This window comes from Urocampus carinirostris, chromosome 4 (assembly GCF_059441175.1).
Source record: "Urocampus carinirostris isolate Australia breed hairy pipefish chromosome 4, RoL_Ucar_1.0, whole genome shotgun sequence".
In the NCBI taxonomy this organism is placed as follows: domain Eukaryota; kingdom Metazoa; phylum Chordata; class Actinopteri; order Syngnathiformes; family Syngnathidae; genus Urocampus; species Urocampus carinirostris.
In genome coordinates this window covers 13,249,894-13,263,033 of record NC_142352.1, presented here as the reverse complement: position 1 = coordinate 13,263,033, position 13,140 = coordinate 13,249,894, and positions in this window count along the sequence as shown.

The following is a 13,140-nucleotide window of genomic DNA, read 5'->3' as shown; positions in this document are numbered from 1 at the left end:
TACTTAGAACATGTGACAAACGACACGGTGTAAAACACCATCAGAGGACCCCAGGAAGAAATGTTGGCAACTGTGCGCAGACGGTTACTTCAGTGGTATGGTCAACTCACAAGATCATCAGGACTGACCAACAACATTCTCCAGGGCACAGTCCAAGATGGTAGGAGGACAGGAAGACCGAAAAAGAACTGGGCGACAGCATTAAGGACTGGTACCAACCTTGCCACGAGCTAAGAACAGGCCAGGGACCTTCAACAGTGGAGAAAGCTGTCCTGAGTTGCCCCCTCAGTGGTGCACCTGCAACCCAGGCAGTTACTGGGATCAGTGAACCCTACCTTTAAGGGACTCACGGAGAGTATGCTGGGACATGGAGTCCGGAAAAGGGAGAAAGAGTAAAAAGGTGATGCAACCGATCCGCTTGCTCAATAAAAAGTTGACCAAAACAAAACTGAGATGGAGTTTTGTCAGTTATGTTCAATGGGCAACGAATATGAACTGCTTTCACTTTTCATTTTGTTCTATAATGGACAGAACATACCGTAACATATTGACCCACGGCCGGTACTGGTTCCTTGGTCCGGTGTTTGAGGACCACTCCTGTTCAAAAAGTCACTTGTTTAGACCTTGTTCCCCTTTACTGTTCAATTATCTACTTAAATAATTGTTGTGTTGAGTTTGAATGTAAATGAAGCAAAATCTCGGTTACATTTTAAAGGGACAATATGTAAAATTTGTCCTCTACATGTCGCTGTATTGTGTAGAGTAGGAAAAAATTAGAGCTATAGAGCACAAGAAAATATACTATCTACAGAGACTCAAATTGACCGTAATGCATTGTTTTCTTCTCATTTTCTGCCCAGCTTATCACAATGTTTTTTTGTTTTTTTGGGTGTATTGCCGTAGCAGCAAGATGAAGAAAAATCATGTCAGCTCCCTCTAGGTGAACTTTATATTATGTAAAAAAATACACAAGTATTTTGCAAAAATGCACGCTTGTGTGGCGGCGCCCTCTGTTGGCTGCGGCTGCATCGACTCGCTACAACGGGTCAGGTGTATCGACATTTCGTTCTGTGTACATTGTTACAAAGAATGACAATACAAAGGAAATTATTATTATTATTATTATTATTAGTGTATTTTTGATTATTATTCAAATCAATGTTTTTTTTACCAGTAGGAGGCGCTAATAATACATAATGTCCTTTGTGTACTGTCTACCGCGAATGAAGGGGATATCCCTGCACTAGTTTATTCGGTTCTTAATATTAACTACCAGTGCACCACTAGAGAGCAGCACTGCTCCTTTATGAAACCTTGTCAAGCAGTAGCGGCCGAATGGAAAGTTTATACTGTAATGTGCTTTTAAGTGGAAATTTTTGTTTGTTTTCTTTTTGTTGTGGTCCTTAAACCTTCGGTCAGGGACTTGGGAAGGCTTATGAATATTATCAAGCTACTGGCCACTTAGGGTGTTAACAGTGATTCTATTTATTATTTTTTTTATCCTATTATTTTGGGCATATCTCTGCCACACACAATCTAACCAACACTGACGTGGATATATAACATTAAAATATATATTTAACAATTATATTGATTTAGTGTTTAATTTCTTTCTCACGTAACTTCATACTTTTGTCACATTTGCTAAGGTGGACCCAAATGCAGGGAAGCCGGAATGGAGGCAGGTGTCCTCAACACAGGATGGTAAAGGTAAAGGTCCCAAAATAACTACTGTGCAACCAGAAACAAAACAAACCTGACTTGATCACAGAAGACCGGATGGAAGTAGCATGGAAATGGCAATGACACATTCCGAAACATGCATTTCAGGTGAATTGGCCGGTCCAAATTGTCCCTAGGTGTGAATGAGCGAGTGAGTTGTCTGTCCCTGTGTGCCCTGCGATTGGCTGGCAACCAGTTCAGGGTGTCCCCTGCTCACTGCCCGATGATTGCTGGGATGGGCTCTACCCTACTGAGGATAAGCGGTGTAGCTAATGAGAAATGAGATGAGATTTTTCACTGCTCGGCCCAAGATTGGCATTGAACAGGTTTTTTTTACCTTTTCTGAATAGTAATTACGATCATGAAATTAATAATAACAATGTTAACAACAATACAAATATCAATAATCATAACTTTATCATTGTTAACATAATCATTTTCACTTCTGTTTTGTCATTTTTTTATCAAAGTAGTTGATTTGGAATTGATTGTAACATTTTATGAGATGATCATTGCCAAAACAATAAAATGTCCTTCAATCAATAGTGAATCCACTGTGGAGTCAAGTAAGCCCTAGTTTTTCCTGAGGCTCGCGTTCCAAGAGTCCTTCGATAATCAAAAAGTAGAAACTTATATTCATATTTATTTATGAAATATCAGTAACATTTGATATGCAACTGTAATAAAATAACAACTATAGATATGCAAATCAAACCCCGGATTCAGAATTGCAGATGAATGAATGAATGGTCTTTAGAGTCATCATACAATAGTACAACGAAGGCCTTCTCTTTTTAGTGCTAGAAGTGATGTACAGAGCATGCTACCGTCGAGGATCCTCGAATTGTGCCTAATCTCCGTGATGGTCACAAAACAAACGTCTGACTTGATCACAGAAGACCGGATGGAAGTAGCATGGAAATGGAAATGGCAATGACAATGACCCGGCCCAGTGTGCTGTCTGAACAGTAAAGGCTTGTTAAGGACAGATGTGTGTTGATTGGCCAGTTCCAAACCCGGTTGGCTCCGTCAGATTGTGACATTACCTCCATCTCAAAGACCAAAAGCCAGGGGGACCAAAAAAAACACCAGAAACAAAAATGACAGAGTCTGCATAAACAGACCTTTGACCGAATGGAAACAGTATAGAAAATAAAATACAACTCTTACAGAGCAAAAGTCACGAGAGTCAATCAAAAAATTCAGCAACAAGCCCTTTTGGCTATGTTGCCATAGTGAAAACGAATTTACAGGGTTTTTGTTCAGGAACAATAACATGTTAGCATTTATGTTTGCAGCCTGATGCTTTCTGTAGGGTAAACGTTTGCCTCAGTAATATTTAGCTTCTGATAAGGGTGCACACATATATTTGGCCTTTCTTTCTGCCTGGCAGGGAAGATGTAACGGCAGGCCAGGTAGAGAGAGGTGCTAAAAATGTGCCTGTCAGTCATACAAACACACATAAACTTAGAGAGTGAGAGTGAGAGAGAAGGAATCTGCAATCTACATATAGGAGCGTCGCTTTGAGGAAATTTGTGAAGGGGTGAAGTATCGATCTGGGGACAATATTATCGATCCAAGGACATGCTTAGTATCGATAGTATTGATATTTCGATCGATCTGCCCACCAATACTAAATGCAAAACATCCACATTTTGTCTTTCAGAGAAGAAATAATGCACTGCATGCTTTAAAGCAGTGGTCCCCAAACTACGGCCCGCGGGCCGGATACGGCCCACCTCCACATTTGGTCCGGCCCCCTGAACAATACTGTACCAGAAAGATTGATTTTTTTATATATATATATATATGTGTGTATTTGTATTTGATAATAAAGTTGGACTTTTGCAATAAAATATTCCTTAGTTATGAATTATTTTCATTATTAACTATTAGTTAGTAACTATTTTATACGGCGCAACAAGGGTTGTTGACAAGTTCAAATGTTATATTTTGGGATTTTGGTGTTGTTTTGTAAAGCAGAAAAAGTGAAGTACCAGCATATCACCGCTAGATGACATAGTCTCACAGGTCAGAGAAGGGTGTTTGGGGCAAGTCTCACGGGACCTCACGTGATTTAATGACTTGCTCAATAAATCACTGTTAATGTCAACAAGTAAATGGTGTCGTGTGAGACTGACATTTACCGTCTATTTTGCAGGTGAGATGTTTATACTGGTAACACACTTACTGTGAGGAGGATAATATGTGAAAATATGTTTGTAAAGGTTGTTTGTAATGTCTGTAAAGTTTACAAAAAGTGAAATAGTACGAGTGAGTCGTCCGTTCGCATAAGCAACAGAATGAGCTATGCTACGTTATGCGGGACTGGGTTAAGAGTACTGTGATGTTAATATGTATATTTGGTTACCATATAACACATAGTGAGTTGTTTTGGAAGGTACAGTTATGGTGTTTTTGTTAAATGATTTTTGAAAAGTTCCAATTGATGGCAATGTTATTTTGTATTTATATGTTAAAGGGGACCTCACGTGATTTAATGAGATTTGTTCAATAAATCACTCTTAATGTCAACAAGTAAATGGTGTCGTGTGAGACTGACAGTTACCATCTATTTTGCAGGTAAAACAACAAGAACAAATATATATATATATATATATATATATATATATATATATATATATATATATAAAACAAATGTACCCAGAGAGGGTTATTTGGTAATTATTTATTTCATAAATAGTGTTATTTATTTCCTGGCTTTTTTCAGTGAAGAGCCTAGAGAGGGTTATTTGGTTATTATTTACATTAAAAGTGTTATTTATTTCCTGACTTTTGTTATGTGAAGAATCCAGAAAGGGTTATTTGATTGTGGCTTTCCGGAAAACAATACATTTTTACATTTAGGCACTCCTGCAATCATCACACTTTTTCTGTTACAAACTGACCCTGGCCCCTTATCAGAGAAGGGAAAATTGATGTGGCCCTCACAGGAAAAAGTTTGGGGACTCCTGCTTTAAAGTACTGGTTGAAGTCCATATTTCAAAATCTAAATTTTTTTTTTTTTCTCGTAAGGGGAAACAGCTCAATTACTGTTGTTTGGATAACTCGCAGATGTGGAGTCAATTGTTCGGAGCATTCCTGTAATGTGAAACACCGGATTCTGCTTTTTAACATATTCCCCGCCATCCAAGTGTCTTGGATGTCAATAGTTGTCGGTGGTAATGAAGGAATTAAAAAAATATATTGCAAAGGGAACATTCCGGCTATAAACAAGCGATTTTTCTGTTGTGCCAGGGAAGCAATCGGAAAATCTCATGTTAGGAAGCGAGGGAATTCGACGAGGCCCCAGACGATGATGTCATATTTTCAGAGAAAACATGCTACTAGAAGTGCCAGAGCAAGGTTATCTTTTGGGGTCTGGGATTCAGTTTTTCAACTGGGACTTGCTCTCAAATTGATGAGGAAGAGAAGTTTTCGAAACATCCATCCATTGTCTGCACATCTTATCAATCAGTAGGGTCGTGGGGGTGCTGGAACCTATCCCAGCTATCTTTAGGCAGTGGGCAGGGGACACCCTGAACTGGTTGCCAGCCAGTCGCAGGGAACACTGGGGCAGAAAACTCACTCGGTCATTTACACTTAAGGACAATTTGGACCGGCTAATTAACCTGACATCCAAATCGTCATATGCAAACTTGAGATGGGCCTTGACATGTGCTGGTTTAGGCATGGGAACGTTTTGTGTCATGCATGATTTCAAACCATGACGTCTTAGTGTATTACCTCCAGCAACCTTGGAAGTGATGGTCCCAGCTCTTTTCAGATCATTGACCAACTCCTGTCGTGTAGTTCCGGGCTGATTCCTCACCTTTCTTAGAATCATTGAGACCCCACGAGGTGATATCTTGCATGGGGCTCCACTCCGATTGAAATTAACCTTCATGTTTAGCTTCTTCCATTTTCTAATGATTGCTCCAACAGTGGACCTTTTTTCACCAAGCTTCTTGACAATTGCTCTGCAGCCCTTTCCAGCCTTGTGGAGGTGTACAATTTTGTCTTTGGTGTCTTTGGACAGCTCTTTGGTCTTTGCCATGTTACACGTTAAAGTCTCACTGATTATATGGGGTGGACAGGTGTCTTTATGCAGCTATAGATCCTCAAACAGGTGCATCTGATTCAGTATGATACATGGAGTGCAGGTGGACTTCTAATGAGCGGACTAACAGGTCTTTCAGGGTCAGAATTCTAGATGATACACAAGTGTTCAAATACTTATTTGCAGCCGTATCACACAAATAAACCGTTAAAAATCATGCATTGTGATTTCTGGATTTTTCTTTTTAGTTTATCTCTCTCACATTGGACATGCACCTACGATGAAAATTTCAGACCCCTCCATGATTTCAAAGTGCGAGAAATAGAAAAATAGCAGGGTGTTCAAATACTTATTTTCTTAACTGTAGATGGTCCTAATGTTTAGCTTAAGCAACAACACATACAAAAAGATTCATTTTTTGGGGAAATGATCAAAGTCGAACGTCATCGTTGATTGTTGTTTGTGCAAATGTTTTTCAACGAGTATTACCGTCCTTGAGACAAAGAATGCACATGCACGCAATATGGTTACGCCCAAGCATCTCCAAGTGCAGCCAGATCATCAATAATTTTCTTTTATTCCGCGAGGGAGTATTAGACTTTCTTCCTTTCCTGGATCTTAAAAGCTCTTCCTGTCATCAAATGATTCCACTCAAAGGAGGAAAGATTCAACTTGTTCGGGATTATATCTTCCTCACAACAAAACTGCAGTAGAACGTTGCCAATCCCCACTCGCCTGGGGCTGATAAAAACTTCAGAAATTCTTTGAACTGAAAAGGTTTTTAGTTGGTGAAAAAGTGAAAACATACATTTCTCTTCCACACAAAAATCTATGCCAGGTATATAAATAGGATATGTGAAAGCGACTCAAGATGTCCTACTACGTGATGTTCTTCACCTCCAAATGAGACTCTTGCATGTCTGCTAATTGGGTCTGTTGACTTTTCCATTTCAAGCGAATCGGCGACCTTTTGGAGAAGTTATCATCCATCTTCTGGGTAGGGCCCACATGTTTCTCATCTAGGAGTTAATAGCGCATATCTTCATGTTTCAACCAGTCAAGTACTCCAACATCCTTTTTCAACACAAGCAGACTCTTGTAATATCCTGGGATACGTGGCCTGGAATTAGCTTGCTGAAAAGATAAAAAGGAAAAACGAAAAACCTGAAAGGCAACTGAATCTCTGACAAATATCTTACGAACAAGTTAGGTTCCGGATGATCGTTCGTAAGTTGAATTTGTCTGTAAGTTGCTTTAGTATTATATTTAGTATGTTTAAGGTTTAAATAAGTATGTTCAAAGCCTGTGTAACCTGTGTTGTATTGTACTAAAAAATAAAATGTTCATAAAATAATATGCTCTATAAAGATAAATAAAGTTAAGTTTAACTTACTTTTGGAAGATGCGCTTCAAAAGGTCCTCCTCCGTGGTAAAAAGTGGCCAAAAAAAAGCGTTCCGACTATTTTCTCAACCGCATCAAGCTTTCTTATTACACTTTTGTTTCAAAAGAAACGGCTCGACTCTTCTTTACACAAACCATAATGAATAGATTGTCACGGTCACTGTGGCGACCAGTCTGCCGCGCCCCCGACCTCAAGCTGTAGCAGATAAGCTGATTGCTGGTCTGCTACTTAAGGCTGGGTTGTGGGTTTGGCGGGCGCTGGCTCATTACACATTCCCCGGTCTGCTATGCCTTGTCCTGTTTTAGTTTTAAACATTTTCCGTCTGTTATGCCCTGTCCTGTTGAGTTCGTGCCGGAGGAACTCTGTACCGTTCTGTTCTGAGTGTAAGAATGTTTTTGTTTGTCTTGTCCCTGAGTTTTGGACAACTTTTATTTTGTTAAATAAAACTTATGGATTGTCACGTAATTGAGTTCTCCCTTCCTGCCCCCTGCCTCCGTTCTGGTCCGGTCACCCCTTCCACTCCACCCCGCCTCGTGACATAGATAGATGCACGAGATTTTAAAGAATAAAAATGTCAACGTTCTTAGCGCGCTGGAGATAGTATGGACATAGTATAGACAGTGTAGAATGTTTTCACACAAACTAGAAAGAGGAGATTCTTTTTCTTCTGGGTGGATGCTGAGTGACCTTTCACAGTGCCAAACACCAGTAGTGGTGGAAAGAAGCACTACAGTAATCCTGTACTCGGAAAAAGGTTTACACAAGAGAAAATCTAACTTACAGCAATGTCTGGATATTTTTCGACATCACGAATCAGATGTTTGTATCTACCGTTTTACGTAAGTGGAATAGTCGTATGTAGTGGAGCGTCTGTGTATCCTCTGTGAGAAAACAAGGAGTGAAAAAAAAAGAAATAAAAAGGTGTCATGATTGCCAAAATGAAGACACCTGTGGCAATCGTTTGACGCACAGGAGCATGCTCTCTGATTGGCTAGCACTCTCCTCTTAAGCTGCCGGCGCCAAAGGAGAAGTGTCAGACCGTACTTGTGTCTCCCTGTGTGCTTTGCCAGATTCCAGTACCAAAGACCTTTCCTGTTTGATTCCTGACTGCCTTCGGTGTCGACCTGTTTCTGCCCCACGCTTACGACCTGCTCTCCTGCCCTGGCGATCGACCTGCCCGCTAAGCCGTATCGATTCTGCCTACCTGTCGCGGAAATGCCATTCCGTCCAACGCTGCTAGCGACCGACAATCATCGGCTTCCTAAGCAAGCTCTGTCAGCTCAATCCAATAAAGATTCCTTTTAAAACGAACGCAATTGGGTCCGAGATTCCATTCTGGTTCCTGACAAAAGAATCCCCAAAACATAAACACAGAAAAGCAAGAAAAAAACAGTGATCAATGGGATTTATTCCAGAAAAGGGATTTGACAAAAATGGCTTTCAAAAACGCCAGGAAAAACCCAGACACACCAATGGACAATTTCTTTTAGGGAGGCGATTGTTGCTTTTCGTTTGTTTTTCCCAGGCTACCTCCTCTTTACCATCGGGTTGACAAGGACTTCGTGCTTTGTTTTGCTCTCGGTTAGTCCCGGTTAGCGGCACTAAGTGTGTTGTTTCGCCAGCTAACCAGGAAAGCCTGTTGTGTCGCTTGGTTTATTGCTAGCTGGGTTTGTGTTTGTTGCCATAGCTGTTTTCCGTAGTTAGCTCCTGATTAGCAAGTCTGCGTGATTTTTGCTTAGCCAACCTCGTGTTTTTCCGCCAAGGCTGTAGCCCCTTTTTGTTAAATTGGTCCTGGTTAGTCCCCGTTACCTCTCCGTTTATTTTTTCATGTTGGCCTCTTTTTGGCTGCTCGCTCTTTGATGAGCCATTAATGTATCCACCAGCAACGCAACACCAAGGCCATCTCCACAAAAACTACCAAAACTTGGCTTAAACTGCCCATAACCTCTTTTACTAATGGTATATGGTGACTGGCTTGCTCGGGTACCGATGTTCCTCACGTGACGTCACAGATCAGGAAGTCAGAGCGGAGACAGGCCGTCTTCAAAATCCGGTACATCGGAAAATAATTGGAATACACCAATCAACTTCACTGAGATGACTGTGTTGGACGAGAAAACACCAGTATGCTAGATATTTTTAGAAATGTTGGCAGTGGGAGGCATAAGGCTAAATCAATTAAGCTGTCAATTAACATCACACCAAAATCACACTGATAAGATGCTTGAATTTTCTGGTGGGGTAGGGGTGCGAGAGGCTTTTTTCTTCCTTCTATCAGGAAGCCAGAACAGACCAGGAAACCCCAGAGCGTTCGTTTTAGTTCTATATTTAAGGAAGCGTTCAGGGCTTGCGGGAGACGTGATGGCCGTCAGATGTCGGCAGCGGCGCCGGGGTGAACACTTCGGAAAGAGTCCGGAATCAAAGTGCGGAAGTCAGGCAGGTCGTGTTTACCGGGGCTGGAGAGGAGATCGAAGCGTGGGACGGAAACAGACCGGATCGGAGGCAGGCAGAAACGGGTAAGCAGAGTTCTTAAATAAACGGGATATCAGGAGAAACACACAAAGTTACCAAATGTACACTCTGACACTGAACTCTGAGCGCAGCGCGCTTAAGAGAGAAGTGCCAGCCAATCAGAAGGCGCCCACATGATTGCTCCAGGTGATCAGAGTGGGTAATCATGACACCTTCTGGTGACAGAAAATAAGTTAGAAGCACTACTCTAGACTTCGGAGTTGTCCTACCTTTAACTATTAAATAAACACAACAATATATTCCCTTTTTTTAACAAGTTTAACGACTGTCGGCACGATCGCTTTATGAAACTGGTGACGTTACCCAAGGCCTGCGAGCAGGCGCTCAGAGGCCAACTCGGAATCTGATTAGCCACCCAACAGTCCTCTCAAACAACATATGTTACAGCACACGACCCTCCAGACATTTTTGTAAAGGCCTCTGGGTAGATTTCTGAGCCTACTGACAAGTAAGGGTTTAATTGTGATTGGTTGAATGATTAAATCTGAAAACACACATCAGAAAGCAGAACATCCAGTGGAGAAGCAGTTAAAAGAAGCAGACAGAAGAGTATGGAATTATTTAAAGAGTATTGATGGAAATAATATAATAAACATCACATGACTTAAATATATTTTAGGCCAGCTGAGAAGGCCATGCAGGCACTCATGGCCCACCACTGCAAAACAACATACTTGTGTTGTTTTGAAAGAAGTTCCTACTGATGTCTAAAATTATCTGTCTTGTATCAGCAATTTAGCCGGCAACAACAGAATAATAACAGTGTTATTAAACAGCGTTTGAGTGAAAATACTTTATCATTAGATGCTTTGCCCGACTCATGTGATGACATCACTTCTCCAACGCACAACCCCATCTTACCTGACACAGTCAATTTTATTTTAAGAACATGAGTAATGCAGCATGCTCTGACATCAAGCTGCATTCTGGGAATATTTGTATCGATCCAATCCAAGTAAATACAGCGAAGTATCGGTCCATACCCATCTGAAAACAATACTTTTTGATTGGAAATGTCATGATCATCGAATAAAGGAACCTTTCTCCCTTGAGTTAGCTTGTGATTACAATAAACACAGCATTATTTTGATAAATAATCACAATGCAAACCTTAAAGGGACAGTGTGTAGTATTTAGTGACAAAAACAAACCGTCGTTCGTTAAAGAAAAAAACGTATTGGTTTTAATAACTGTATGAACTGCCATGTACGCAGTTTTTTTTCAAATATTCCTTGGTCAAGAAATGTTTTTTTTTTTACATTCAGTAACATGAGTCTCACTTAATGGGAGCTGACATCATTTTCGATAATCTTGCTGCTTTGGGTAGCCGAAAAATGACTGGGCAACAAAACGTTGGCTGCATTTGCGCATCAAAGGTTGCCATCACAACTCCACCACAGGGGTTTCGCCCCTCCCAGGAGACCGGAACCCAGGGCTTGTACACCTCGCAAGGCCTGTCTGAATTTGGCCAGTCACAAGGTAAGACGGCATATCTTGACGAGAGGAGCTGGACCAAGGTCCTAGTCGATCCTGTCCAGGTTTCAGCTCAACGGGCAGCCGGAGAGCCTTGCCAGGTCGGCAGCCAAACTTGATCAAGCTAGCGGCCAAACCAGTCGGACAAAGCCAGCCATCTTAGAGAATCCTCAAGCCAACAGCAGTCAACCTCTCCTTCAACACTCTGTGGTCCTTGTCCCAACTGGGTCTCAAGCCTACCAGGATTCCTTATCCCTTGACAGCCGAGAACATAAAGACTGGGCCTTCATCGTCATCGAAGTAGAACTTCTCAGAACATCTCGTTGTTGCTAAGTATTGGTATTGGTGTGACGTAAAATGGGGAACTCTATCAACATCCTATAACGTAATAATCAAGCCAATGTTGTTGTCTATCCAACTGGTACCAGTTTAAGTTATCAACTTTTAGTTTAGTTTTGTTTTATTTTCTTATTATTGTTTTGTGCTCTATTCAAGCTTCTTCAGTAGCTCACTAGTAAAAGAAAGGTCCATAAATCCAAGAGTGTGTGTCTTGATTAAAGTACATTGAAATATCAAAAACGGTAAAAAGTGTGTGTAGCCACCCTTCAGAATAACTAAACAAGGTTATTCATTCGTTTTCCTGACATAATGATCCAAAATTGTATGTGGTGCTCCAAAAAGGCGAGACGAGTTTTGAAAAGAATTGTTTGTTAGAATAATTTATTTACCACCCGTATTCGCTACAGTATAATCTCACAATTCACTAAAAGTATTATTCTTATGGTCGTTGAAAATGATGTGCATTTATATAGCGCTTTTCAAGTCAATGACTTCCCAAAGCGCTTTACAGTGTGCTTCACATTTCCCAATAGCGGCCTTGTATTGCAGCCATGTAAGATGCTAACCTGCTTATTGGGGGTATTAGGGGTTCAGTGTCTTACCCAAGGACACTTCGACATGTAACACGGACAAGCCGGGATTCGAACTGGGATCCCTTGATCCCAAGACGAGCGCTCTACCTCCTGAGCTACCACCCCAGCTAAAATGATGAGAGTATCTGTCAGAAAACCAGAATAGACCAGTGGGCCCCAGAGCATTCGTTTAAGTCTTTTTATTAAGGAAGCGTTCAGGGCTTGCTGGAGATGTGATGGCCGTCAGACGTCAGCAGAGGCGCCGGGGACATAACTTCGGATCGAGTGGTCAATCGGAGTCCGGAAATCAGGCAGGTCGTGTTTACCGGGGCTGGAGAAGAGATCAAAAACGTGGGACGGAAACAGGTCGGATCGGAGGCAGACAGAATCAGGTAAGCAGAGTTCTAAACGAACAGGATATCGGGAGAAACACACAGTGTTACAGGAATGTACGCTCTGACACTTCTCTCTGGGCGCAGGGCGCTTAAGAGAGGAGTGCCAGCCAATCAGAAGGCACCCACCCAGGCGCCACATGATTGCCCCAGGTGATCTGGGTTAGTAATCATGACAGTATCGATTCCAATACAATAGTAACATAGTAACAATCAAGTACTCGCTCAGTATCGAAAGTATTGATATTTGGTTTGACCGCCCACGCTTAGCCAACATACTATCACTCCAAGGCTGAGATCTAACAGTGATTTTACAGCTCCTGTTCTTAGCTACAATGAGAAACAATGTATTGCATTGTTGGATAATATATTCAAGTCAAGACATTAAATAATACAATGTCATTCAATGAGTAGGAATCGGGATGCATAACATTTATGTGAATAGTAAGACTTTTCACTCCAGGAATCATAAACCGGAAAAAAGGTCTGGATTTGATATGTAATGTTTTGGCATCCAGGAGCCCCCTAGAGATACAAATGGACTTTCCGTAAAATGGTGGATTACTGGATTATTTGAAGTCGGGACCTCAGGCTACGTTTTTCCCCTCATAGAAAATACAATAAGGGCAATTAGCTCATCCATGTGG